Source organism: Culex pipiens, chromosome 3, assembly GCF_016801865.2.
Source record: "Culex pipiens pallens isolate TS chromosome 3, TS_CPP_V2, whole genome shotgun sequence".
Taxonomy (NCBI): Eukaryota; Metazoa; Arthropoda; class Insecta; order Diptera; family Culicidae; genus Culex; species Culex pipiens.
The window spans coordinates 122,509,772-122,533,668 of NC_068939.1; the positions used below are offsets into that span (position 1 = coordinate 122,509,772).

Consider the following 23,897-nt stretch of genomic DNA (forward strand, 5'->3'; position numbering starts at 1 on the left):
TAACTCTTTCATCTACTCTAACATCCATACAATCCAATTAAGACAACTACGCCATCTTTCTAAGGAGCGGCCGTGACTGACTGGTTACGATGTTCGCTTTGTAAGCGAATGGTCCTGGGTTTGATGCCCATCTGCTCCCAACGAGAAAGTTTAAGACTTAGAAATACTTGAAATACTGAATGAGAACGAAAATTCAAAGTCACTCGAGGTGGGGTTCGATCCCCCGTCCTTTGAATTGGTAAACAAAAATGCTAACCACTTGGTGAGCTATGACTGGAATTAGGAATACTGTTACTATCAACTATATACGCGCTGGGTCCTTGTCCATTTGACAAGGGTTCGGAAGTTCTAAATAACGTTTGAATCCGATTGATTCAAACGTTCTTCAGGGCGGGGCTTGTCGACAAAGCTGAAGTACCTCGCGCTCGGCTAGCCAGCGTAGAAATGGGTTACCGAAGCTCGGCAGAGCTAACACCTTCAATATGCCTCTGCGAGTTATTTGCATGTATAGAGTGTAGATCTAAAAACACATGGAAACAACTCAATTTGTAAGAAGTGGCCGCGTGGTCCCGTTTGGATGGTTGCACACACACACACACACAATATAAAGTTTACTAAATACTTAGTATAAAAGTTTATATAACTCTGGAAATTCTATATAAAACTTATCTAAACTTAATTTTGCAAACTTTTAATTCAACTAAATGTCAATATATTACCAAATAATTGCTAAATAAACATTTTGGAGTGGGTATAACACCGTTTTGGGGGTATTTGTATCGATAGAATAGATTTTTCGTTGGAATTTCGTACCAACCCGGAATTACGTCGTAGGAAAATTCGCCGGCATCCGAACCGGTCCACGATTCACGATTCAACCTATGTGGAATCGGAAAGGGCATAAAATTTCCGATCTTTTGATACATCTAGGTTTTCTTTAAAACCTACATTTTTAAATACCTGGGTAAAAAGTAAGTTTGATCCACGAGAACAAAAATTACGAAATTCCATACATTTTTGGAAGGTTGCTCAAACGAAACCATAACAACGTTATGGGGGGGCCCACTTTTTGAGAGAGAATTTGTACGGAGTTCCACGTATGTGATATCAGCCTTTCAAGTGTTGAGCTAGATGATTAAAGCTTCAATAAGATTCTTTGATTTCAAAAATAATGCGATTGTTTATTATTCCCTTTATCCAATTAGCAATACAGTGCAAATAATGTCTGTTTTGTTTGAAATGACATCACCTGCCTATTGAAGCGCCATTCTCTCATCACCTTCACAAAAGGCTTCAATTGTGCGAGATCGGGATTGTTTACCCAACTATAGTGACATTCTCAATTGTGTGTGTGTGTGTGTTTGCCATTCACCATTCTGTCGCCAAACCCGCGGCCATTAATAGCCATCTAATCATCGACGACCAATGCGAATCCAAGGGTATGAGACTGCGATATTATTCAAATTCTCGTTCTACCATTTGCGACAGTCTGTGTTTATTTGTATGGCAGCAGAACTTTGTGAAATGAAAAAAAAAAACGTCGTTCTGTCTACTTTAGTACTGATCGGACTTTGATTGATACCTCGTCGTCGCCGCCGTCGTCTTGATAGTCGTTGTGAGTCTTGGCGATAACGAGAGAAACGCCCTTTCGTGTGTGATTTGATTCGTTTTTACTTTTCCCTTGTGTCTGTGTGCCGTTTGCTCTCTGTATGTGTGCTGCTAGTCATTCCGTCAGTCAATCAGTTTGTTTAGTTTAGAGTTTCTCGATTTGTGCGCGCTTCGTCGCATCAAATTGCGCAAGAAATTCCTCCACGTTTGGATGGTTGATTTTGCTTCTTTTTTATGTTGAATGACGACTTTGAGACTCTGCTTCATTATTATTTATTGCTATCGATTTTCTGTCTGATTTGATGTGTACACACAAGTGAGTGTGGTGGTGATGCGCTGATGGGCCTTATTTACACACATGACTATTGACGGATGCTGGGGCCGGGTTTTGAAACTGAGCGCTGCTTCTGTTTTCTCATGCCCAAGATGGATGTCGATGGCTGATGTCGTATAGCAGAATTGAGGTTATAATTAGAATTAGACGTAATGTATCAATTCTGCTACAGATGTGTGATTTCAGTTAAATCACGGTAATCTCTCTCTGGCATCTTTGTCATAAAGGCGCAGCACAAATAGGCAACTTGCAAATTTGCAAAATGCACTGTTTCTCTTGGGCCATGCTGAGGGCACCAAATTGTTTAAGGAGAGCGACATTTTTGTTTAAAAACTTGTTAGTTTACGACTAACCTCGGCTATCCTACACTGAAATAAAAAAAAAGTATCAAATTCCTTTATTCTAGGCATTTTGCCTCTTTTCCTTATTTAGAAATCGGGTTTTTTGGATTACTTAATAAGGAAAGGAGCCAAAATTCCTAGAATTTAGGAATTTAGTACTTTTATTTTTTTCAGTGTACAGATCAGCCCTGGTGACGGAACAATGAAAGGAGCAGATTTATGGAAAATCTCCCATTGAAAGGCTTGGCGACCTTATTTGGTCAATATTTTTGGCGTTTGAGGTAATAAAACGTATTTAAAGCACGTTGCAATTATTAAATCAGAATAAGAAATGAAATCTTACATGTACTGTACATGTAATTTTACCTCAATTTAGACTGAAAGTGCAACATTATTCCAGAATAGTGGTAAAATTACACATTTTCACCGGTAAAATTACACATTTTTTCTGACATTAAAGATGTACACCCTTTCCGGATGTAATAGAGCAATTCCAGCTCAAATCAGGATTTTTTCTGGTACTTTTGTACCCGACCCTCTCCAATTTCAATGCAACTTTGTAGACATGTTATCCTAGGCCTATTTAAGTCATTTTTGTGTATATGGAGCCAATAGTACTCGAGAATAACATTTGAGAAGGGCGTAAGGTATTTAAATATTTTAGTATTTTGCAATTTAAAAATTACTGTATCTCGAAGCCGTTGCATCGTATCAAAAAGTGGTCAAAGACAAACTTGTAGGAAATTGGACGGGCTTTCTGATAAAAATACACTGAAACAAAAATACACGCCACTTTTATGTCATTTTTCAATTTTTAAGTTTAAAAGTTGAATTTGAAGGTGATGTCACGATTTTTTTTTTCGCTCAAATTTTTTGAGGAAATACCCTAAGATGTGACCAAAAGACTGACGAAAAATGCAGGATGGTATGTCTCTCCTAAAAAAATACAAAAATCATTTACTAAAACTGTTTTTTTGAAAAGTGGCCTAAACGTCAAAATTTTTAAAAACCGGTAGTGGGAATCGATTCCCCAGATAATTTTACATAAAAGTCTCCATATTGACCATTGTCCTATGTCCAATCCTTGGGAAGATACAGCGGTTTTAAAAATAAAAATGTTGAAAAAACGGGATTTTTGGTGGTTTTTGGCATTTTCCATATGACAGACTTGGTTTTTCAGTCTCATAAATATTTTTACCGGAAAGCTCGTCCAATTTCCCATAAGTTTGCCTTTGACAGCTTTTTGATTTATATCGTTTTTATATTTACGTAATCAAAATGCTGTGAGTATAATGCTCAAAAATTTTGAACGAAAAAAAATCGTGACATCACCTTCAAATTTAAGTTTTAGACTTAAAAATCAAAAAATCTTATAGATGTGGCGTGTATTTTTGTTTCAGTGTATTTTTTCAGAAAGCCTGTCCAATTTCCTACAAGTTTGTCTTTGACCACTTTTTGATACGACGCAACGGCTTCGAGATACAGTAATTTTTAAATTACAGAATACAAAAATATTTAAATACCTTACGCCCTTCTCAAATGTTATTCTCGAGTACTATTTGCTTCATATGCACAAAAATGGCTTATATAGGCCTAGGATAACATGTCTACAAAGTTTCATTGAAATCGGAGAGGTTCGGGTACAAAAGTATCAGAAAAATTCCTGATTTGAGCTGGAATTGCTCAATATTACCATGATTTTTTTTTCTGTTATCCAAAATGATAATTAGGTAAAAATATTGCTTCACAAGCTGATCCAAAATGATAATTAGGTAAAAAACATTGCTTCTATTTCAATCCTCTGGGCCAAGTATGACGATATTGACCAACTTATATACCCACTAACTCAAGAGAGAAGTTTATGAAGAAAACATAGAAGAAATTTAAGATTTTATCAGCAGGTGGTGCTGATATCATCAAAATATTCTCAAAAGTGAAATTCTCATATGTTATTGAGTATTCTACAACATTGTTCAACTGTCCAAAGCTGTATAACTCGATCCTGAAAAATAATTAGCGAAAGTATATTGGCTTCTTCACCTCACTGAGGAAAGGCTTTAAAATCACTCGAAAAATGAACTTATTAATTTGACGTGGTAGACCCACCTTCACGTATACATATCGACTCAGAATCATGTTCTGAGCAAATGTCTGTGTGGATGTGTGTGGGTGGGTGGACAAAAAAATTATCACTCGATTATCTCCAGACTGGATGAACGGATTTTGACCGTATTAGTCTCATTCGATCCGTCTTGGGGGGTCTCTATTTAAAATCAGCAAGTTTAGTTAAGTACTTTAAAAAGTTATGCTAAAAAAACAATTTTGGCGTATGTCCGGAAGATTGTCAAAAGGGTGGTTTTTGCAAGAAAACCTATCATGTTATACATTTTCAGAAAGGTATTAAAAAGACCTCTCCAATGAGCCCAAAACATTGATCAAAAGAAATGAGTAATAAAGTTGATTTGGAGGGGGAACGTTGCTATTTTTACTGAATGTATTAATTTTATGAATGTAAGGAAGGCACCAACCACCTAAAGTTGGATTAAGTAACGTTTTTTAATAAGAACCATTATTTTCATCCTATATCGAGATTCGAGGAAATGGATTTTCCAAATAGTGATAGGTTTTGGAGCTTTGGTGTCTGCAGAAGATTTGTTGCAAATGGAAAAGGGGAAACTTTTGGTTTGGTTAAAATTCAGGGCGTTTTACGATTAGGGTGATTTTAAAAATCTAACTTTTAAGAACTTTTTTTTATGTTATCAGACCCTCCAAATTTGGCGTGCGTTTTTCGAGATATTTAAGTTTTAAATTTGCAGTTTGCTGTAACTTTTGATCCTAATGTCCAAATTGACTTGTCAAAAAAAAATATTTGTTTCTTACAGCATCGGACATCACTTTTCTCTAATACTTAACCCTGAATTGTTACGTTCAAAAAACTGATTTTTGAAGATTTACACAGCAGCTTTCTCCAAATTTGGTCGTAAATTGCGAGATAATTTAACTTTTTAGAAGGCAAAAAAATCCCATAAATATTCCTGAAAATTTTAAAATCACCCGCATCGTGAACCACCCTAATTTTCAACCAAACCAAAAGTTGACCTTTTCCGTTTGTAACAATTTTTCTCAAGACACCAAAGCTCCCAAACATTTTTTCGGAAAATCATTTTACCACTTACTTTTGCGAGCTGAACCACTGTGCAATGTGGATTTGTAAACATGCTCAAACTCATGCTAAATATAAACATTAACTGAAGTAAACTGTATAGACTGTTTATTGATAAATTCACATTGACCCATCAACATTGTCTTGCTTGCCTTTTTAACCCCTCATTATGAAACATTTTTTGATTCCCTTACAATTTTGTGTGCGGTTAAAATCTTTCGTTTTGCTTCATTATGATATTGCGCAAAAAGAAAATTATAATAATTTTTGAAAGTTAAAAATTGGTTACAAAAATAGTTTTTGACGTCACGTCCGATTGGGTTGTACTAGGGGAAATTCTCGTATGTTTGGCAGGTTAAGCACTCGCTCCTAACTCCATCCAATTTTCTGATTTTCACTATTTAAACAACTAATCTTACAAAACTTATGATAGGAACTTGCTTGCTCACTTCCTATCGAGGTATTTATCACTCGATTTCAGTTGAAAACGCTTTTAATTAGCTTTAATTGAATGTCAAAGTTCTGACCTGCCAACATTAGAGGCACGCTGGAATTAGATGCTGTTCCCCTATTTTGTTTGAAACCCATTTTGAAGGTTTAGCTACATTTGGATTAACTGTAATTGTTATACTTTTTTGCAATCTTGTCACAGATTTAAATAATCCTACTCCAACTGTAACAGGAACGAATAAATAAGATAAATTTAATATTTAAATGAAAATTTAGTGAAATTAACTGAGACTTGAGTAGAATTCTCAACAGTCTGGATTTTAAAAAGTGCATGCAATCAAGTCATGTTGAAGCCATTTTCCAACATTTCACTGCCCCAAAGCTCGAAACGCCTTTAAAAGCACCATCATCAAGAACTTTAAACAGTCCCAAGCCAAAGTTGGTAACCGCGCTCACCTGGTTCCATCACCTGGACCTGGGCACCTATCGCTGGGCGAATCGTTTAGCCGTCCCGTCGTTTTCCAGCGCGGATGATGCCATTTTCACTCCCACACCATTTACCGACGTGACGGTTGGCGTGGGTTGAGGCAGGTGGGGGTGAGCTCTCTAAGGCCAGGCCAAGGGGGAGTTCACTCTACGGTCGACCGAGCTCCACCTTCTCGTTCAACGGGAATTACTACTACCACGATGGCTCGCTGTCACTTCGTTTTTTCTTTCACCATGACGAAAATAGGACGCAAAAAGGACCCCGGAGTAACTCGATAGTAAACCAGCAGCACCCACACAAATTTACACCTTGAAATGCTCCAACACACACACCAACACGAAGAGAAGAAGAAAGTCGCTGGAAAAGTTGGAGGAAATTTTCTTTCGTTTTTCGCGCGTAAAGTGGAACATAAAAATGAAAGCACTAAAAGTGCTCGTCGTCAAGGCGAAAGAAAGAGGGAGAGAGCTCGTGAAGGCCCAAGAAGGCAGAGTGAGACAGTGAAGAGAGTGGGAAAAACAGAGAAAGATATAAAATTCACGCGCGCATGTCAAAAGGTCAGACATTGCCACCCACAGCCACCACCATCCGGGGCGCAGGGTTGTGGGGCCAATGGCAATCGGAACGACCATCAACACGGCAGCGGCCCAAAGTGAACCCCGCCAGTGAAGAGTTGGTAGGTTTTTGGTGGTGAAAGCAAATGGGTTCGAAAGGCTGACGGTTGAAGCGTAGTTTACCTCCGTCGAAGAATGGTTGAAAAGAGGGCCACCCAAATTTTATGTTTTGGAGGGGGGGAGGTGGTGGGTGACATGATCTGGATTTATGAAAAATTTAAAAAAAGAGGACTAAGTTCGAGAAGAGATATAATTCTAGACATTGGACTGTTTTAACAAAAATGGTTGGTACGTTAATGTGTCTGAACCCCATTTTTGAGGTTATTTTATTTGATGTTTCCATGCCAAAATAACTAGCAATAATTCTCGAGAAGCTATAATAGGTCGGATGACTGATTCAGATATAGTTTTCGTACAGATAAGTGAGATCCGGCTTCAGAAAAGTACATAAATATCACTTAAGTGGATATAACTGTTGATTACCTATCCAACGATACATAACATGATGATGTTTGGTACGATTTATGGTCATTTATATAACATCCGGATATTTGCGAAAACACATTTTATACATAACTTTTGAACTCACAGAAAAAATCCGATGGTAAAATCGCATGCAAAAGCATGCACATCACCTTCGTCAAAATAAACACTTAATATTACACACTGCATGTACAATTTTTGCAAACACAAAAAAAAAGTTGCAACCGACTGGATTCAAACCCAACACTAACAGTAAGGACTGGCGCCTTAGCCCACTCGGCCATCAGACCGATAAAAAGCTGTAAAGATAAACGCATATATGAGCTTGACATTTTGGTCAAGTACGTTTCCCATACTGATGGTGTACATATTTCAGGGTGTAAAATTACATAAAATTGCATGAAATAATCCAATATTTATTTTACAACCAGGCCTTTTACACGCAGCTGGATTACTACTTTTATAGCTGTGTACTTATCGAAACTAAAATTTTGTTGGAACTCAATCTATTGGACCCTAAACCGAGTCAAATGCGACCTGTTAGGCCTAAATCGGTTCAGCCAGTGCTTAGAAAACTGAGGGACAATTTTGGTAACACACAGACACACAGATTGGACACACACAGATATATATTGACACAAAACAAACAACAAAAGGTGTACTTTTGGTAGGTTGAATATTTCCTCTTTTATGATGTAATTGTACCCTTTCCCAGACGTAATATTATCATAATATTGTTTTACTGTGTAGTAAATTCCCTCATAAAAGGGGCCAGGTCTACTGCGTTGCATTAACCGCAGAGAGGATTATGTGATCGAAACATAGGGAATCTATAGGGAAAGAAAGATTCATGGACATGTACCGCAGGTATCACATGCTCCGGATCAGTGTTTTCATAAAATCCGGATCAGATATGATTGGTTGTGTTTTTTTTTTTTTGGGTTATGTGTTATTGTCATGAATTTATGCAATTTGATCGTACAGTGGACTCTCTCGTTGTCGATATTGAAGGGACAGTCGAGAGCGGGAGTTATCAAATTATAGAACGAAAAATCAAAGCAATCTATTTGAAGGGACTGAAAATTTATTGACAGCTGGAGCAATGTTGATATCGAGAAGATTGACAGCCAGAGAGTCCACTGTATATAGAAAGGGAGTATGGAATGAAGAAAAATGATATGGATATGGATAACCATAAGGAATGATATGGACACTGAAATAAATCATACAGTAAAAAGATAAATACATCTAAAGAGGTGACTCCAAATCGCATATTTGAGTGGAAAATAGATTTTCCGAAAAATGGTGAAGTTTCGGAGCTTTGGTGTGAAGAGTGTTACGGTTTGACGATGTACCAATTTTGATCCACCCTGTTGCATTCGACGGAAATTAAATTTTGGGAAAAATGGTTCCTGACCACCGGGGATATATTCCAGGAATTCGAAGGTGGTTTTGAGGTGTTTTTTTTTGCTGATTGAGGTACTTGAAAACATGAAATTTCGGTTTATTGCAGTTTATACTTCACTTGCGTCATAAGTCATGGTAATAAATCTTTAAATGTTTGTAAAAGTTGGTTTTACAAGTCTTAAACTATACATAGTTCAATCACAACATCTATTTCGCCATGAAATCAAGTTTTAAAATTTCCACACTAGTATACCAGACCGATTTTTTTTCTCTTCTAAAATGTTGATGGGCATGCCAACACAAGCAACTTTGTCTAAGACACCAAAACAAACCCTCAAAAATCTATTCTTGAGCGTTAAATTTCAGAGAAAGAAACTGTTCTGAGCACTTTTAGAGCTCTGATAAACAAACATTTGTTTTTGAAAAGATGTAACTTAAGCGTCAAAACTTAAAGCAATTTGAAGGTAAAAATGCAAATTTGAAATTTAAATATCTCAAAAAAGTTCTGGCCTAACTTTATGTTTGAAAAAGGGAGATCTACGACTTCAAAAGCTGAGAATATCTCAGAAGTATTTTTCTTTAAACAGGGGTATTATTCTTAAAACTTAAGCTATCTGAGTTTGAAAATGTCTTATTTTCAAGGGAAAAGTGTGTGGGACCACCCTAGCAAAATTCAAAAAAAATCCAACTATTAGTTTTCCCTGTATCTCTGCCTGCTTAATCTGAAACTGCCCTTTAAATTTAGCCAAAGTGTCAAATAATCGATGTTTGATCATATATTGGTTTGTCTATGTCAGGCCGTTGCAAATATTATTAATAGTTTATGTCGCCTTCCTATTCAAAATCGTGCCAAAAAATCAGAGGGCAAAAAAAGGTTTAAAAAATAGTTTTGTGAATTTCAATGTACAGTACCGCAAAAAAACATCCTCAACATTTAGATGATTTCACCCTGGCTTGTAATTTCAATTTTCATACTAAATTTATTTTTCTCATGTTTACTTGTCTGATGCCTTCGTTTTTGCGGGGTTTTATTTAAGTTATTGAAACATCACTGAATTATTTAATGGAAATATTTGCAGTATTATCGCTAAATTAAATAAACCTGCAAAAACAAAAACAGTCTATCTTCAAGTTAGAAAATTAAACATGACAAATCGTGCCATCCTTCTAACAATTTTACTCTTGGAAGCATTAAATTTGCCGGCATGTATTTTTTTATTTTTTTCACACTTTCAATCCAACGATATCTACCATGGATTGAACGGATGAGAAAGTTTTTTTTAAGTTTTCCAACATTATTAGGAGGAACTAAAATTTTAAAGGGATGGACTGTTTAGTTATATTTGCATTAATTTCTAAAAACAATTAAAAAAACATCTAAGACGACTAAAGGATGAGCAGTTTAATTTTACAAACAATACCTTTATTATAGATTTTTTTACAGAAACATCTGTTTAGTGGCACAAAATCTTTTCTGAAAGATTCATATGAATTGGAGGTGTTGTGAAATTTGGCTGGTCGATTTGGCGTCAATAAAATGAGATTAAATGTATGTTTTACTAAAATAGTGCAAAAAACGAGAGCAGCGATTTTTTGCATAGAAATCTTTAAGATCTCTTAACAATCTTTCTCCATTCCGAACGAGTTCACCAAGCGGACCGAACGACCACAACCCAGCTAACAGGGCCACGGCTTTTCCAGCAAACCCCCACTCCCCAGCCGTTGTGGCCGGTCATCCACTTTCGCCCTTGGGTTGCCCTTGTCGCCAGGGTTGGCTAGGTTACAACCCCCTTAAGCCCCGTTTCAGGAAAGAGACATTTTTTCTCCAGGAGTGGCCTGGTCCGCCACAATTAAACCCTGGGAGCTCACTCTTTCTTTCTCTTTCTGACAGCCGTTCCATCACAGTCTCCCAAAGGGGGTGGGAGGGGTTGATCACAGAAAAACCCGCAGCAAGCCCCGCTGAAGAGCCATCAAGGATCAACCCCCCGGCAGGTCTCAGCAGACTGAAAAAAAGTCGTTTTTCCTCGCCCACTGCGACCACGATTGGCGGAAAGTGTGGTGAAAATCATCCATCAAGTTGGGTGGGTGGTGGGGAGTAAAGTTGAAAGGTGGGGAGTCTCGGGGTGTGACTTTGCAACTTTGCCGAGAAATGGGCTCTTTTTGAGGGGGGTAGGAGGTTTTTTCTCCCAAGTGTGGGGTAAAGCTTTTATGGCCTTTCCTTTTAAGCTTGGATGTGGTTGTGGTGGTGTTGAGTGCTTTTCCGACAGTTTTGCGGTTTTTTTTGTTGCCTCTTGACTGTTGATGTAGCTGTTATACCCGGCGAGATAAGCGGAAAATGATTTATGGAAGTGCCGATAACGGTTGGGATGATCGTTGCGGGAAAAGCCGGGGAAAAAGTGTTTGAAAATGTAACTTTAAGCTATTCGCAATATTTACAAAACATTACTTTCGAAGGTTATTTCGAAACATTATACCTTCAGTTGATCTAGTCTATGTCAGTGTCACAAATACCACCCATGTGACTCGCAAACCTTGTCACCTGGTGACACAATTTGCGACCATGCCCAGTTTCATATCTTTTTCATTTTCCTTGCAAAAAGCCACCTTTCATTTTTCAAGCATTCTTTTCATAACATGTCATGCAAGAGAAGAGGTGGCCACTATCTAGCGAGTTAGCATCGATTCACAGCCAGACGCTAATTGGCGCCAGAAACTAGAACTTTTCCCACACACATCCGACTTCAGGTGCAGCAGTCTTCTGTGCCATCATCAGTCACATGGCAATTGATGGGAAAGTGGGACTTTTTTTTTTGCACTCACTTGCCCATCTGTCATCATGTTGACGATTGTCACAGTTCTCAGCTTTCGAGGCGACAGCGCGCGATTCATTTGATGATGTCTGAAGAAATGCCGCCGGAGAGATAAGGATCTTCCCTTTTCGCTTGCCTAAGGTTAAGGTAAACAGTGGGGTTATACTGCATACCTCACCTGGGCACACCTGTAATAATGAAAAAATGTAGAAAGTGGTTCACTGTCTAAGAATAGTTAGGCAATGGAAAAAAATGCAGGCAATTTAATATTATTTTTAAACTTCTTTCTCCATTATACAACTCAACTACATAAAGGTTTTACTCAATTACTCTGTAGAAAATATACCTTTGGGAAGAATAATGTGTAATTCATTTTCTATTGTGAAACGAATTGTGTCGTGAATCATTCGCTTACTCAAATCGCGGGAATTCTTTAAGGTCGAATAGACCAAAGCCTAAATAAAAAATTATCGAAATTAATAAGTCTAAGCAAAAAAAGTGCAAGTTAAAAATGTAATCAAAATCAAAATCAAAATCAAAATCAAAATCAAAATCAAAATCAAAATCAAAATCAAAATCAAAATCAAAATCAAAATCAAAATCAAAATCAAAATCAAAATCAAAATCAAAATCAAAATCAAAATCAAAATCAAAATCAAAATCAAAATCAAAATCAAAATCAAAATCAAAATCAAAATCAAAATCAAAATCAAAATCAAAATCAAAATCAAAATCAAAATCAAAATCAAAATCAAAATCAAAATCAAAATCAAAATCAAAATCAAAATCAAAATCAAAATCAAAATCAAAATCAAAATCAAAATCAAAATCAAAATCAAAATCAAAATCAAAATCAAAATCAAAATCAAAATCAAAATCAAAATCAAAATCAAAATCAAAATCAAAATAAAAATCAAAATCAAAATCAAAATCAAAATCAAAATCAAAATCAAAATCAAAATCAAAATCAAAATCAAAATCAAAATCAAAATCAAAATCAAAATCAAAATCAAAATCAAAATCAAAATCAAAATCAAAATCAAAATCAAAATCAAAATCAAAATCAAAATCAAAATCAAAATCAAAATCAAAATCAAAATCAAAATCAAAATCAAAATCAAAATCAAAATCAAAATCAAAATCAAAATCAAAATCAAAATCAAAATCAAAATCAAAATCAAAATCAAAATCAAAATCAAAATCAAAATCAAAATCAAAATCAAAATCAAAATCAAAATCAAAATCAAAATCAAAATCAAAATCAAAATCAAAATCAAAATCAAAATCAAAATCAAAATCAAAATCAAAATCAAAATCAAAATCAAAATCAAAATCAAAATCAAAATCAAAATCAAAATCAAAATCAAAATCAAAATCAAAATCAAAATCAAAATCAAAATCAAAATCAAAATCAAAATCAAAATCAAAATCAAAATCAAAATCAAAATCAAAATCAAAATCAAAATCAAAATCAAAATCAAAATCAAAATCAAAATCAAAATAAAAATCAAAATCAAAATCAAAATCAAAATCAAAATCAAAATCAAAATCAAAATCAAAATCAAAATCAAAATCAAAATCAAAATCAAAATCAAAATCAAAATCAAAATCAAAATCAAAATCAAAATCAAAATCAAAATCAAAATCAAAATCAAAATCAAAATCAAAATCAAAATCAAAATCAAAATCAAAATCAAAATCAAAATCAAAATCAAAATCAAAATAAAAATCAAAATCAAAATCAAAATCAAAATCAAAATCAAAATCAAAATCAAAATCAAAATCAAAATCAAAATCAAAATCAAAATCAAAATCAAAATCAAAATCAAAATCAAAATCAAAATCAAAATCAAATCAAATCAAAATCAAAATCAAAATCAAAATCAAAATCAAAATCAAAATCAAAATCAAAATCAAAATCAAAATCAAAATCAAAATCAAAATCAAAATCAAAATCAAAATCAAAATCAAAATCAAAATCAAAATCAAAATCAAAATCAAAATCAAAATCAAAATCAAAATCAAAATCAAAATCAAAATCAAAATCAAAATCAAAATCAAAATCAAAATCAAAATCAAAATCAAAATCAAAATCAAAATCAAAATCAAAATCAAAATCAAAATCAAAATCAAAATCAAAATCAAAATCAAAATCAAAATCAAAATCAAAATCAAAATCAAAATCAAAATCAAAATCAAAATCAAAATCAAAATCAAAATCAAAATCAAAATCAAAATCAAAATCAAAATCAAAATCAAAATCAAAATCAAAATCAAAATCAAAATCAAAATCAAAATCAAAATCAAAATCAAAATCAAAATCAAAATCAAAATCAAAATCAAAATCAAAATCAAAATCAAAATCAAAATCAAAATCAAAATCCAAATCCAAATCCAAATCCAAATCCAAATCCATTCATTAGATAAGAAACGTGGAAAAGTCGGGTATTTCAAAATGGGATATGAGTGGTCACCCTGCATTCGCCACAGCTTTAATAAGCGAATACAAATACTGGTTTAAGAGATATTATTGTTAAAAACCCGATTTAATCCCACCTGGGGTGAGATAGAGCCTTTCTTACTAAAGAATATAACAATGGTAGAACTTCTTTCAATTCATAACATCGACTTTGTTTATTTATAACATCAGCACAAAAGAAAACCTTATGATGAAAGCAAGGTATTATTAATGATGTGTTTTCTAAAAGAAATTGAAAACGCAATTTTCACCAATAGAATATTTTTAATCGTACAAATTCTTAATCAAACAAGCGCTTTGACATAGCACGATAGCAAGCTTCCCATGCGCCAGTGACGACGCACACCGCGGTTTTAGTTTTCTAGTTTTGGTACGAGCCCATAAACCGAACAAAGCAGGCGCAAAGCAAAACCGAGGTACAAGTGAACCGCGTATGCCACACGGTGCAGAGAAGCTTGCCATTCCGCTTGTACGAAAGTGAGAGAGTCAGAGATAGCTATTTTTACAACCGCACCACCTTAGGTAGAAAGCCATTGGCGTCGCGAGCATTGAAAACATTGAAAACGATATAAACGATGAAAAACTTAGAAAGCTCCTATTTGAGTCAAATGAACTCTGTTAAATAAACTTACGAAATCACGACAAAATTAAGCCTACTTTTAGGCGATTTTAGGAGTACACACGAAACAAATTGATTGTATCCGTATGAATGTCCTATGTCACAATTTTTTTGCATAAACATTGGACAGTTATGCAAAAACGGACAGGGCAAAATAAACCGAAAAGCTACGATATCTTTCATGTTGTAGGAATCAACGGTAGACAAGCTACTACAAACGAGTATATCTCAAGCCACAAAATAAATGCGCCAGCATTCTCGCGCCAGTACTCGAAGCTCAACTTGACAACTTGTCAACTTGGCGACGAAGCATCGTAAATCGATGCAGTGTGATTTTTTAGCGATTTTTCCGATTAAAATTCATGCTGAATCGTCTTATTTACGACGATGAAAATTATGTCCAGCCATAAAGTAAAACCTATACCTTTCTTTAGTAAGAAAGGCAAAAAAAGTATTTTTTTAATATCGAACATTTGAACAAAAAATACTAAAATCATATTTAAGACAGCATTGAATTTGAATTTGAGTGGGTCGGGGCAACTGTACGCTATTTGATGTCATCCAAAGGCTTTTCTCCACATCCACGACAATTTGAAGGGCCGCATTAAGATGAAGATATCACGTAGATGTGTCTACCGTCAACACCCTGTCCCATTACCCTTAACCTACCCCACACCTGCGGGTACCACTTTTTCACGTACAAGACACTTGGCGCGGCGCGACAAACAGAGGATCGGTTTCATAACCAAGTTTCCCCGCCACGAGATTTTAATCGTCCCTCACCGGGCGGGGTAGGTACCGGGGTATTGTGTCATGGTGAGGCCACATGGTTTGTACTTGTCTCAATTAAGCAGCAATTGCTCACCGTCAAAAACCAAGAATTTCACCTCACTTTTCTGAGGGAAAGAGGTAGTGTGGTATGAATTAACGGACTCATTTTGTTCAACATCAACACTCATACACAGCAAATAAAGTAGCAATCCAGCTGCGTGTAAAAGACCTGGGTGTAAAATAAATTTTGCATTATTCTATGAGATTCTGTGTAATATTACACCCTGAAATATGTAGCCCATTAGTATGGGAAACCTACTTGACCGAAATGTGGAGCTCACATATACGTTTATCCTTTACATTTTTCATCGGTCTGATGGCCGAGTGGGCTAAGGCGTCAGTCCTTACTGATAGTGTTGGGTTTGAATCCAGTCGGTTGCAACTTTTTTTTTGTGTTTGCAAAAATTGTACATGCAGTGTGTAATATTAACTGTTTATTTTGACGAAGTTGATGTGCATGCTTTTGCATGCGATTTTACCATCCGATTTTTTGCTGTGTACGAGAGTCGTTTCCAATCTTTCACGTTTTGCTTCCGGCCTCATTGAAACGGCTTGGCGGAAACTTCCTCCGCAGTTTTCCGCGTGAATAATGTGTATGCTGTGGGTATAATACGCGTATTCATAATCGCATAATTATGAGCGGGATATCTTGATGGAGAGTCAACATTCCACGCCGTGTAGATCGTTACGTGTAGCAGATTCATGATGGCATTCCATTGTTTTGAACTTTTGCGGAAAACTTCAATTAAGCTGTGTGATGTGTGATATGAATAAATTTGCAACATAATGGCAAACATATAAAGAGATTTCTTCTCAATTTCAGTGAAAACGATGAATTTGATTCCTTTATATCCAGGTTTTAGTACAGACTCCAACCATTCTGTCAGCGTTGCATTACAAAGACTCGAACCAGGCGTCAGCGTAAAAATATTCTTCACACTAAAACAAAAGTCCGACAAAAACACTCCACCAAACAAGTGGATATAAATTGCCAACCGTTTGGTCATTAACGGGCCCGCCTCAAGACTCCGAAAAATGCCGCTATCAAGTACAAACTCGACATTGCTGGCATTTCTTCTCACTTTTTTTCTTGTTGGGTGCCCCCTCAAAACGGCAACATCTTGACTGAGATGGTACTTGTGCCTTTCTTTACATTTTTTTTTTGTTGTGTACCAAAACTCTAAGGGCTCTTTTTATGGCCAAAATCAAACTGTAATTAGATCCCTATTTTTGGCACTTTGAGAGTGTGTTTCGATGGAATGCGTCAAGTACTCTGGCTGGCAGGCAGGCGGGTTGAGAGAGTGACTGAAAGTGACTAAAATTAGCCTCTTTTGCTGAATCGATGCAATGGGCGCAAGGTATCATCACCGTGTGGACTGTGCTATTAGATACTGCTCAAGTGATTGCCGAAGTGGTTTCCAATCGAGACGGGAACGTGCCTCTTTGAGTACGTTTATATTTGAATGGACTGTGGAAAACGGTTTTTGTTGAGATTTTTCAGTGAATACCAGTTTTATCTATCAAATTTAAGAGCGATATGTTTCCAACATTTGATTTAGCTAAGACACCATTCAACAGCTTAGTGTAACGTTGCGGAGACTCAAACCAAGAATAGGTCAAGGTTGCGTCAGTTAAGGTTGTGTTACTGTCAAACTTATTTCAAACTAGAATTAGAAGCACGTTTGATGCAGTGTAATACCTCCCTAATGCTTGAAACCTTCATAACTGAAGAATTTATCATCAAATCGACAAAGGGTCTAATAAATTACAATCAAACATCAAATTTAACCCAGCCCACTCAATTTGCTAGCCATTTTCTCGCTAATCTAAATGTTTATTGTCTGTGTTACAAGTGTATGCAAATGTCATCACGCCATTGATATGCACTATTCTGTTCGCGTTAATTCATAAACCTTTTTTCTGCTGTCTCTGCGTCAATTCATCTTGTCATTTGATTGCCTCCTTTCATCACTACCTTCTGCTGGTTCTGGGGGAGTTCTGCCTATTGCCTCAATATGACCATCAATGGAGCGTTCAAACGACGGCGATGACAGCCGAAGGGCACAGCGCGTGATTGTCACCCTGATGGGATGGCAATAAATTAGCGATAATATTGCGTTAGAAATGATTGCGATTTAAAAAGGAATGTGGCGCCGGAGTTGGATCTGTGCCGTGGAAAACTATGAGAATACAATACGATAATTCAAAAATACAAAAATACAAAAATACAAAAATACAAAAATACAAAAATACAAAAATACAAAAATACAAAAATACAAAAATACAAAAATACAAAAATACAAAAATACAAAAATACAAAAATACAAAAATACAAAAATACGAAAAAACAAAAAAAACTTATTTAAATTTGTTTGTTTTGTTTGTTTTGTTTGTTTTGTTTGTTTTGTTTGTTTTGTTTGTTTTGTTTGTTTTGTTTGTTTTGTTTGTTTTGTTTGTTTTGTTTGTTTTGTTTGTTTTGTTTGTTTTGTTTGTTTTGTTTGTTTTGTTTGTTTTGTTTGTTTTGTTTGTTTTGTTTGTTTTGTTTGTTTTGTTTGTTTTGTTTGTTTTGTTTGTTTTGTTTGTTTTGTTTGTTTTGTTTGTTTTGTTTGTTTTGTTTGTTTTGTTTGTTTTGTTTGTTTTGTTTGTTTTGTTTGTTTTGTTTGTTTTGTTTGTTTTGTTTGTTTTGTTTGTTTTGTTTGTTTTGTTTGTTTTGTTTGTTTTGTTTGTTTTGTTTGTTTTGTTTGTTTTGTTTGTTTTGTTTGTTTTGTTTGTTTTGTTTGTTTTGTTTGTTTTGTTTGTTTTGTTTGTTTTGTTTGTTTTGTTTGTTTTGTTTGTTTTGTTTGTTTTGTTTGTTTTGTTTGTTTTGTTTGTTTTGTTTGTTTTGTTTGTTTTGTTTGTTTTGTTTGTTTTGTTTGTTTTGTTTGTTTTGTTTGTTTTGTTTGTTTTGTTTGTTTTGTTTGTTTTGTTTGTTTTGTTTGTTTTGTTTGTTTTGTTTGTTTTGTTTGTTTTGTTTGTTTTGTTTGTTTTGTTTGTTTTGTTTGTTTTGTTTGTTTTGTTTGTTTTGTTTGTTTTGTTTGTTTTGTTTGTTTTGTTTGTTTTGTTTGTTTTGTTTGTTTTGTTTGTTTTGTTTGTTTTGTTTGTTTTGTTTGTTTTGTTTGTTTTGTTTGTTTTGTTTGTTTTGTTTGTTTTGTTTGTTTTGTTTGTTTTGTTTGTTTTGTTTGTTTTGTTTGTTTTGTTTGTTTTGTTTGTTTTGTTTGTTTTGTTTGTTTTGTTTGTTTTGTTTGTTTTGTTTGTTTTGTTTGTTTTGTTTGTTTTGTTTGTTTTGTTTGTTTTGTTTGTTTTGTTTGTTTTGTTTGTTTTGTTTGTTTTGTTTGTTTTGTTTGTTTTGTTTGTTTTGTTTGTTTTGTTTGTTTTGTTTGTTTTGTTTGTTTTGTTTGTTTTGTTTGTTTTGTTTGTTTTGTTTGTTTTGTTTGTTTTGTTTGTTTTGTTTGTTTTGTTTGTTTTGTTTGTTTTGTTTGTTTTGTTTGTTTTGTTTGTTTTGTTTGTTTTGTTTGTTTTGTTTGTTTTGTTTGTTTTGTTTGTTTTGTTTGTTTTGTTTGTTTTGTTTGTTTTGTTTGTTTTGTTTGTTTTGTTTGTTTTGTTTGTTTTGTTTGTTTTGTTTGTTTTGTTTGTTTTGTTTGTTTTGTTTGTTTTGTTTGTTTTGTTTGTTTTGTTTGTTTTGTTTGTTTTGTTTGTTTTGTTTGTTTTGTTTGTTTTGTTTGTTTTGCTTTTCTTGAAAATTCTTTTAAATCTCAAGTCGATTGAAGACACATTCCCAGACATACCCCCGGCTCAAACCATACATTAACTTACTTACACACTCACAATCGCACACACCCAGCATCATAATCACCACCAATAAGCCGCGGCGTCGCCCTAACACATATTTTTATCTCCCACTTTCTAGGTCATTTCAATTTAATCGTCATCTGTTTGTTAATTCATTAGATTCATTCGTCGTCGTTTGCTTTTGTCTCTCTCCGGTTCTTGTTCCAGCCTCAATTGTATCAGCTGTCTTGGGCGGAGGAATTTTCTTCGTTCAGCTTCGTTGTTCATTTCGATTGAGTTCGATTCAAATTTTTATGTTTTGTGATAACAGTGAAAATAGGCAGTTCTTCAACCTTTGAAACATTGTTTGAGTTATTGTTTTCATCCAAAATGAGTGCGCCGATAGGCTTAAAAAATCGTTTACAATTCGTTGAACCACCACACGACTGTCTGAGACGAACTCGTGACAGTCGTACGTCTTCCTCGGTCAGCAGTCTCAATTCACCCGACGAAATAGGCCGCTGTGCTAGCGATGGTTAAATATCGTTTGCACTTTAAGCAAAACCGAAACCCTGTCTTACTTGAAGAGTTGACACAGGAGAGCTCGAATGTCCAAGCTCTAATGGTCCTCTCCCCATTCTCAGGGGGTGGGGGTTTTCTGGTTCGATTTCGTGGCACTGGTGCCGACCGGTAGTCGGGGTTAAAATGGTGCGGAGACCCACGCAGAGGGTTCACATTACATCGGGGAATGGACGTACGATTTGCGACCCGCACCAAATCGCGAACGATGACTAATTTGACCAAGTATTCTTAAAGCCACTGATTCTGATTCCACAGCTCCAAACTTCACCTTTTTTGAATCCGTTGCACTTTTCGCTCTTCAGCAAGGCCTTGGCAATCTCTGCACAGAAAAAAATAATGTAAATTTGGAAGCTGTAATTTGGGAAGGTTGAATATTACCTCTTTTATGATGTAATTTTACCTCAATTTAGACTGAAAAATTGACATTACACCAGAAAAGTGGTAAAACTACACATTTCCAGAGGTAAAATTACACCTTTTTCTGACATAAAAGATGTACCCCTTCCCAGATGTAATATTACCATGATTTTTTTTCTGTTTATTGCAAGATTTCTACTTGAAATTAGTTGTTCGAACACTTAGACACGGTGAGGCAATCATACCTGTGCCTACACCTAAGCTCCCATCCCACCCGGGATTCGAACTGACGACCTTTGGATTGTGAGTCCAACTGCACAGTAGAAAATGTGTAAATTTGAATGGTGTAATTTTTGGAAGGTTAAATATTACCTCTTTATGATGTTGCTTACCTCAATGGAGCACCCGATTCGGGTGGTAGAAATGACAGTTCTCCCATAAGGAATGCATTGTAGAAAAAAACAAAAACTGCTCGAATGGAAATGCTCCATTTAGACTGGAAAGGTTACATTACACCAGAAAAGTGGTATAATTACACATTTTCAGAGGTAAAAATTACCTATTTTTCTGACATAAAAGATGTACACCCCTTAACGGATGTAATATTACCATGATTTTTTTTTTACTTTGTGCCGACCAGAGACTCCAGCAAAGCAGGTTTTCCAAGAACTCCTACATCTGGACTGACCTGAGGAACTAATTTCTACATTAGATCGGGACTTACATTTACTTCCCCCTCCGACGGAAGGCGTGATCAGACAAATCTTGTCTCGAAAAACGGCACTTAAGGCCGACTAGGATCGAACGCAGACCAACCGTGGTGAGTGACCCAGCAAACCAGCATCAATCAATTTATCAGGATTCACAGTAAAACATATCATGCACAGAAAAAATAATCTTTGTTATATTACATCCCGGAAGGGGTACGTCTTTTATGTGTTATTTTACCCTTGAAAACTAATATTCTGTTGTAATGTCGCTTTTTCAGTCTAAATTGAGGTAAAATTACATCATACAAGAGGTAATATTCAACCTCCCAAAATTACACCTTCCAAATTTGCATATTTTTAAACTGAGCACCACTTGGTAATAAATATTACATTTTAAGTCAAAAGAAATTTTTAATATTAGCTCTAAAAATCTGGGTGATGGATAGAGACAATGCGTCATGCGATTTTTGAATGATCTCACTTTGTTTACATCTACGAAGTAGAAGGCTGTTCAAGCACAAGCATGACTTTTTCTTACTGGTAAATGAGCTGTTTTATCATCAGTAGTATGTGTTTTATTTTATCAAGTTTTTGTCATTTTTTGCTGGAAAATTGTGTGTGTTTTCAAGTTTCGATCGGTTTGAAGATGTTTTTCTTTTTTACGGGTGACGAAAAACTGCTGCGAATAAATTTCCTGGCTGATTTTGGAATCCTGCAGCTCTTCATGGTCCAGCGAAAAAACTTCGCTAATTTTAGTGAAGCTAATTCAAAAAACAGTGAAAATTTTCATTAAACCAGTCAATTTTCAAATGGAATCAAACAATAAAGGCAGCTTCTGGATGGATAAAACCGCATCGACTCCATAAACAACTTCAATTCATAATTATAAAAAATTACGATCTCGCCTTAAATTTTCTTAAGGTTTCTTGACTTCATCTCCAGGACCTCAAAAGCCAAGCATTTTCCATTCGGGCAAAATAAAAAAACACACACAATTTTTAATGATCGATAACAATACTCTCTACTGAGGCCGTTTTGCGAACCACTGTTCAGCACCCAGCTAAAAATGTATAAATTTACCACTTTTCGTTGTAATGTCACTTTTTCAGTCTAAATCGAGGTAATATTAAGTCATTAGAGAGTTAATATTTAACCTTCCAATTTTACGCCTTAAAAATTATACACTTTTTAGCTGTGTTCACAATAAAAAATTGTGTAAATTTGGAAGGTGTTATTTTGGAAGGAATTATCTCTTTTATGATGTAATTTTACCTCAATTTAGACATTACACCAGAAAAGATGTAAAATTACACATTTTCAGAGTTAAAATTACCCATTTTTTTCCGGCATAAGGATGGAACACAGGGGCGCCGACTCTGGGGGGGCACGGTACTTTTTGCCCCCCTTAAAATTGGGCAGGGGGGGCAGCCCATACATTGTGCCCCCCAGAAATTTTGGAAGAAAAATATTCTTATTTTAAATATTACAAAAAAAAATCACAGAAATAATTGAAAATAATATTTAAAACTGAATTGGAATTGGATAGAATTCTTGTAAGCAAATCTGTAAAATAGTTCAAAAACATTTGTTGTTTTCTAAATCGACAACGTTTTATCTATACTACTGCGCTCTATTATGCTTACTAGGTAGGAAAACCAGCAAGCTTAGTATACAAGAGCAAACTTACGCAAACTCTTGCCAAAACAATCATTAAGTTTTCAGACGCAACATTCTGCGATTTGCCATTGTAGATCAGGATTTGACGAAAATAAACTGAAACACTTTTCAAAATGGTCATTTGATGACAGCTTTACATTTAAAAAAATGCTGATAAATTCGATATTGAGCAATTCCATGTCAAATAGGGAATCGGTTGTACCCGACCCTCTCCGATTTCAATGAAACTTTGTAGACATGTTATCCTAGGCATATATAAGCCATTTTAGTGTATATGGAGCCAGTAACACTCGATAATGACATTTTAGAAGGGCGTACGTGTTTTCAATATTTTTGTATTTCGTAATTTAAATATTGCTGTATCTCGAAGCCGATTTTTAAGTTTAAAAGTTAAATTTGAAGGTGAGCCCAAAACAAATCGTGGACTCACCTTCAAATTTAACTTTTAAACTTAAAAATCAAAAAATCTCATAAAAGTAGAGTGTTTTTTTTCTTTCAGTGTATTTTTTTTCGGAAAGCCCGTCAAATTTCCTACAAGTTTGTCTTTGACCACTTTTTGATATGATGCAACGGCTTCGAGATACAGCAATATTTAAATTACGAAATACAAAAATATTGAAAACACGTACGCCCTTCTAAAATGTCATTATCGAGTGTTACTGGCTCCATATACACAAAAATGGCTTATATATGCCTAGGATAACATGTCTACAAAGTTTCATTGAAATCGGAGAGGGTCGAGAAAAAAGTACCTAAAAAAATCCTGTTTTGGGCTGGAATTGCGCTTTTTTTGGGTAATTTTAGGTAATTTTTCTCTTGATTTCATTTTAAAAAATTGCAAATTTTTGGTCGTATCAAATTGCCAAAATGCTTTTTTTGATTTCATTAAAAACCGTTTGTGTATCTTTTTGGTTATTCTTAAATTCTAAAATTCTTAAATTCTTAAATTCTTAAATTCTTAAATTCTTAAAATCTTAAAATCTTAAATTCTTAAATTCTTAAATTCTTAAATTCTTAAATTCTTAAATTCTTAAATTCTTAAATTCTTAAATTCTTAAATTCTTAAATTCTTAAATTCTTAAATTCTTAAATTCTTAAATTCTTAAATTCTTAAATTCTTAAATTTTTAAATTCTTAAATT

General features: G+C 34.7%; 1 protein-coding gene across 1 annotated transcript in view; it reads right to left on the reverse strand.

Annotated features, from left to right (window-relative positions):
* Nucleotides 1-11,752: 11,752 nt before the first annotated feature.
* LOC128093425 (uncharacterized) overlaps nt 11,753-23,897 on the reverse strand; it is an 88,658-nt gene continuing 76,513 nt past the window's right edge. The window contains exon 3 of the transcript XR_008212454.1: nt 11,753-11,882. The gene's annotated coding sequence lies outside the window, so the exon portion shown is untranslated. The remainder of the gene's footprint in view (nt 11,883-23,897) is intronic.